Here is a 5,805-nt window from a genome sequence, read left to right as displayed (position 1 = left end):
CAGTAGCACTAAGACCTTTCTACAAAAAAAAAAAAAAAAAAAAGATTTCTACCCGGAAAACCCCTTTAATGTCTATATTAATTTTAATATTGAGACCTTGTTTCTTGAGAATACCATAGCAGGTATTTGACTTTGATTTTTGTCTTCTCCAGAACACTTTCACCCCAGATGTTACAGCTGACCTTGTGACTACAACAGAAGTTCTTCAAAATCAAACTTTGCTCATTGTCTACCTAAGTAAGGTGGAAGTGGAAAATATCAAAATCTTTGTGACTGCACTGAAATCAGCAGCAGAAAGGGTAAGTATATCTGATCCTAAAAAGCATTGTCTACGAACTGAGAGAATGATAAAACCTTTCACAGTTGAAACATAATATTGCGGATGTCTAATACATTTCTAGTAGAGTGCCAAATAAAATTACAGCTGTTCGCAGGACATCTTATCAAAACCTCTATTGTTCTCCATAGGTAAACCTGTCTCAGGAGCAGGTAGACACAGTAAAGGAGACTCTATTGGCTGTGGAGATTCTTCAACTTCAGTCCAGCTTCTCTACTTATACCACAAAAGATTGGAAAGGTTTATTTGAGACCGACTTAAGTGTCTTGATCCAGTATTTTAATCAAACCCTTCTCCAGCTCTTGCCAATAAACATCTCCTGTGAATCTTATCAAGCCATGTAAGTATCAGGCATATTTTCAGATGTTATAGGACAAGAGCGATCTTTTCCTTTTTAAAATCATATAAACAAAATGTTTAGGACAATTTCTGTCTATGATAAAATACAATATGTCACTTCTTGATGTCATTTGTAACACAGAGTAAGCGGATTCAACCAGACTTCTGGCTCGCTGGATGATGACACTGGAAGGGATGTCTACAATTTCTTCATCAAGAGATATCTGTCCTATCAGTCAGAGTCTACAGGTATGGCTACTGGTCAGCTAATTAACATATCAAAAGATGGAGCTATGATTTTCTCTAACTAATGTACTACATTGTTATATCTTATCTTTTACAACGTGTAACATGACAAGTGTGTTCCTTTTCTTCACTGACAGATATCGCTTGCAATGCTGTTGACTTCAAAACCTGGATTCAACTCAATTTTGGATATTTTTTTAAATATGTAAATATAGAAAATCTGATCACTTTCAACAAAAATATTACACAGGTAGGTGCAGGTAGAATATTTTAAGGTAAACAAGGAAAATGGACTCCAATATTGTCATATCTTTACTTTTCAAATAGTTATCTTAGAGTTCTCTATCGATACCTGTTTTCAGTAGGTCCCAATGTCAGGACAGTAACACAGCTTAGAGATTTAAGGTGTTTGTGTAGGTTTTCTTTACATCTTGGTAAATTTATCTCCACCTGCATAGTGAACAAATGAAGCAAAGAAGTACAACACTGTATTCTGAGAGGCACAGTCCTTAGTAAAGAACTTTTAGATATAAGTACCAACAATATATACTAGTTCCAACATCCATCATACAATGTCCTATTATACTCTGTCTCCATAGCAAAATATATGTATTTTAAAGGGAATGTCCAGGATAAACCGAAAATTAACCCTTACACTAAACTCTCTCCCCCCCACCTAACTTCTAATTTACATCAATTAAAAAAAATCTATACTTACCAATATCCCTGGTGCAGTCATATGATCGCTCCAAGGACACTTTCTGATAATCCGGTGACATTCCTTTTAACCATTTCTGAAATGGAATGTTACCATTACTCTTCCCCCTCCCCTAGCCCCATTAATACTTACCAAGCCTCTGTCCGGGGAACAGCTCCTCCCCCTCTTCCTTTCTTCAAGCAGCGTGCGGAATAGATTAGATAGAGAGAAGGGGGGAGGGTGGGAGGAGCTGGTAATGGGTGGGATCACTAGGCTAAAAAGAGGCAAGAGAGGGTGGGAGGGAGGGGCTAAGCTTAGGGAGGGTTTTGTAAAGGAGTGAGGGAGGAGGGGCGGAGTGAAAGGGAACTAGTGTAGAAGCTACACAGGAAGCTGCACAGCAGGAAGCTAACAATATGTAAACAAACAGAGAGAATGCAGCATCAACCAGAGACACCCAGAAATCACTCCAAACACTGCTAAAGGTATATGGGTGTACTTATAAATCCATCAGTAGCACTAAGACCTTTCTACAAAAAAAAAAAAGATTTTCTGCCCAGAAAACCCCTTTAATGTCTATATTAATTTTAATATTGAGACCTTGTTTCTTGAGAATACCATAGCAGGTATTTGACTTTGATTTTTGTCTTCTCCAGAACACTCTCACCCCAGATGTTACAGCGGACCTTGTGACTACAACAGAAGTTCTTCAAAATCAAACATTGCTCATTGTCTACCTAAGTAAGGTGGAAGTGGAAAATATCAAAGTCTTTGTGACTGCTCTGACATCAGCAGCAGAAAGGGTAAGTATTTCTGATCCTAAAAAGCATTGTCTATGAACTGAGAGAATGATAAAACCTTTCACAGTTGAAAAATAATATTGCGGATGTCTAATACATTTCTAGTAGAGTGCCAAATAAAATTACAGCTGTTCGCAGGACATCTTATCAAAACCTCTATTGTTCTCCATAGGTAAACCTGTCTCAGGAGCAGGTAGACACAGTAAAGGAGACTCTATTGGCTGTGGAGATTCATCAACTTCAGTCCAGCTTCTCTACTTATACCACAAAAGATTGGAAAGGTTTATTTGAGACCGACTTAAGTGTCTTGATCCAGTATTTTAATCAAACCCTTCTTCAGCTCTTGCCAATAAACATCTCCTGTGAATCTTATCAAGCCATGTAAGTATCAGGCATATTTTCAGATGTTATAGGACAAGAGCGATCTTTTCCTTTTTAATATCATGTAAACAAAATGTTTCTGACAATTTCTGTCTATGATAAAATACAATATGTCACTTCTTGATGTCATTTGTAACACAGAGTAAGCGGATTCAACCAGACTTCTGGCTCGCTGGATGATAACACTGGAAGGGATGTCTACAATTTCTTCATCAAGAGATATCTGTCCTATCAGTCAGAGTCTACAGGTATGGCTACTGGTCAGCTAAGTAACATATCAAAAGATGGATCTATGATTTTCTCTAACTAATGTACTACATTGTTATATCTTATCTTTTACAACGTGTAACATGACAAGTGTGTTCCTTTTCTTCACTGACAGATATCGCTTGCAATGCTGTTGACTTCAAAACCTGGATTCAACTCAATTTTGGATATTTTTTTAAATATGTAAATATAGAAAATCTGATCACTTTCAACAAAAATATTACACAGGTAGGTGCAGGTAGAATATTTTAAGGTAAACAAGGAAAATGGACCCCAATATTGTCATATCTTTACTTTTCAAATAGTTATCTTAGAGTTCTCTATCGATACCTGTTTTCAGTAGGTCCCAATGTCAGGACAGTAACACAGCTTAGAGATTTAAGGTGTTTGTGTAGGTTTTCTTTACATCTTGATAAATTTATCTCCACCTGCATAGTGAACAAATGAAGCAAAGAAGTACAACACTGTATTCTGAGAGGCACAGTCCTTAGTAAAGAACTTTTAGATTGAATACCAACGATATATACTAGTTCCAACATCCATCATACAATGTCCTATTTTACTGTGTCTCCATAGCGAAATATATGTATTTTAAAGGGAATGTCCAGGATAAACCGAAAATTAACCCCTACACTAAACTTTCTCCCCCCCACCTAACTTTTAATTTACATCAATTAAAAAAATCTATACTTACCAATATCCCTGGGGCAGTCATATGATCGCTCCAAGGACACTTTCTGATAATCTGGTGACATTCCTTTTAACCATTTCTGAAATGGAATGTTACCATTACTCTTCCCCCTCCCCTAGCCCCATTAATACTTACCAAGCCTGTGTCCGGGGAACAGCTCCTCCCCCTCTTCCTTTCTTCAAGCAGCGTGTGGAATAGGTTAGCTAGGGAGAAGGGGGGAGGGTGGGAGGAGCTGGTAATGGGTGGGATCACTAGGCTAAAAAGAGGCAAGAGAGGGTGGGAGGGAGGGGCTAAGCTTAGGGAGGGTTTTGTAGAGGAGTGAGAGAGGAGGAGGAGGGGCCGAATGAAAGGGAACTAGTGTAGAAGCTACACAGAAAGCTGCACAACAGGAAGCTAACACTATGTAAACAAACAGAGAGAATGCAGCAGCAACCAGAGACACCCAGAAATCACTCCAAACACTGCTAAAGGTATATGGGTGTACTTATAAATCCATCAGTAGCACTAAGACCTTTCTACAAAAAAAAAAAAAAAAAAAGATTTTCTGCCCGGAAAACCCCTTTAATGTCTATATTAATTTTAATATTGAGACCTTGTTTCATGAGAATACCATAGCAGGTATTTGACTTTGATTTTTGTCTTCTCCAGAACACTCTCACTCCAGATGTTACAGCCGATCTTGTGACTACAACAGAAGTTCTTCAAAATCAAACTTTGCTCATTGTCTACCTAAGTAAGGTGGAAGTGGAAAATATCAAAGTCTTTGTGACTGCACTGAAATCAGCAGCAGAAAGGGTAAGTATTTCTGATCCTAAAAAGCATTGTCTACGAATTGAGAGAATGATAAAACCTTTCACAGTTGAAAAATAATATTGCAGATGTCTAATACATTTCTAGTAGAGTGCCAAATAAAATTACAGCTGTTCGCAGGACATCTTATCAAAACCTCTATTGTTCTCCATAGGTAAACTTGTCTCAGGAGCAGGTAGACACAGTAAAGGAGACTCTATTGGCTGTGGAGATTCATCAACTTCAGTCCAGCTTCTCTACTTATACCACAAAAGATTGGAAAGGTTTATTTGAGACCGACTTAAATGTCTTGATCCAGTATTTTAATCAAACCCTTCTCCAGCTCTTGCCAATAAACATCTCCTGTGAATCTTATCAAGCCATGTAAGTATCAGGCATATTTTCAGATGTTATAGGACAAGAGCGATCTTTTCCTTTTTAATATCATGTAAACAAAATGTTTATGACAATTTCTGTCTATGATAAAATACAATATGTCACTTCTTGATGTCATTTGTAACACAGAGTAAGCGGATTCAACCAGACTTCTGGCTCGCTGGATGATGACACTGGAAGGGATGTCTACAATTTCTTCATCAAGAGATATCTGTCCTATCAGTCAGAGTCTACAGGTATGGCTACTGGTCAGCTAAGTAACATATCAAAAGATGGATCTATGATTTTCTCTAACTAATGTACTACATTGTTATATCTTATCTTTTACAACGTGTAACATGACAAGTGTGTTCCTTTTCTTCACTGACAGATATCGCGTGCAATGCTGTTGACTTCAAAACCTGGATTCAACTCAATTTTGGATATTTTTTTAAATATGTAAATATAGAAAATCTGATCACTTTCAACAAAAATATTACACAGGTAGGTGCAGGTAGAATATTTTAAGGTAAACAAGGAAAATGGACCCCAATATTGTCATATCTTTACTTTTCAAATAGTTATCTTAGAGTTCTCTATCGATACCTGTTTTCAGTAGGTCCCAATGTCAGGACAGTAACACAGCTTAGAGATTTTAGTTGTTTGTGTAGGTTTTCTTTACATCTTGATAAATTTATTTCCACCTGCATAGTGAACAAATGAAGCAAAGAAGTACAACACTGTATTCTGAGAGGCACAGTCCTTAGTAAAGAACTTTTAGATTTAATACCAACGATATATACTAGTTCCAACATCCATCATACAATGTCCTATTTTACTGTGTCTCCATAGCGAAATATATGTATTTTAAAGGGAATGTCCAGGA

At 37.2% G+C, this 5,805-nt stretch overlaps 1 long non-coding RNA gene across 1 annotated transcript; it reads left to right on the top strand.

The window, feature by feature from the left end:
* The first annotated feature begins 2,935 nt into the window (after window positions 1-2,935).
* Window positions 2,936-4,420, top strand: LOC142217689 (uncharacterized). The gene is made up of 3 exons (XR_012717394.1): window positions 2,936-3,045; window positions 3,180-3,292; window positions 4,404-4,420. It is a non-coding gene; the product is annotated as an uncharacterized LOC142217689 (long non-coding RNA).
* Window positions 4,421-5,805: the final 1,385 nt, after the last annotated feature.

Source organism: Leptodactylus fuscus, chromosome 8 (genome assembly GCF_031893055.1).
Source record: "Leptodactylus fuscus isolate aLepFus1 chromosome 8, aLepFus1.hap2, whole genome shotgun sequence".
Lineage (NCBI taxonomy): Eukaryota > Metazoa > Chordata > Amphibia > Anura > Leptodactylidae > Leptodactylus > Leptodactylus fuscus.
The sequence above is the reverse complement of the archived record's forward strand: the minus strand, read 5'-3'. Positions and strand labels throughout refer to the sequence as shown.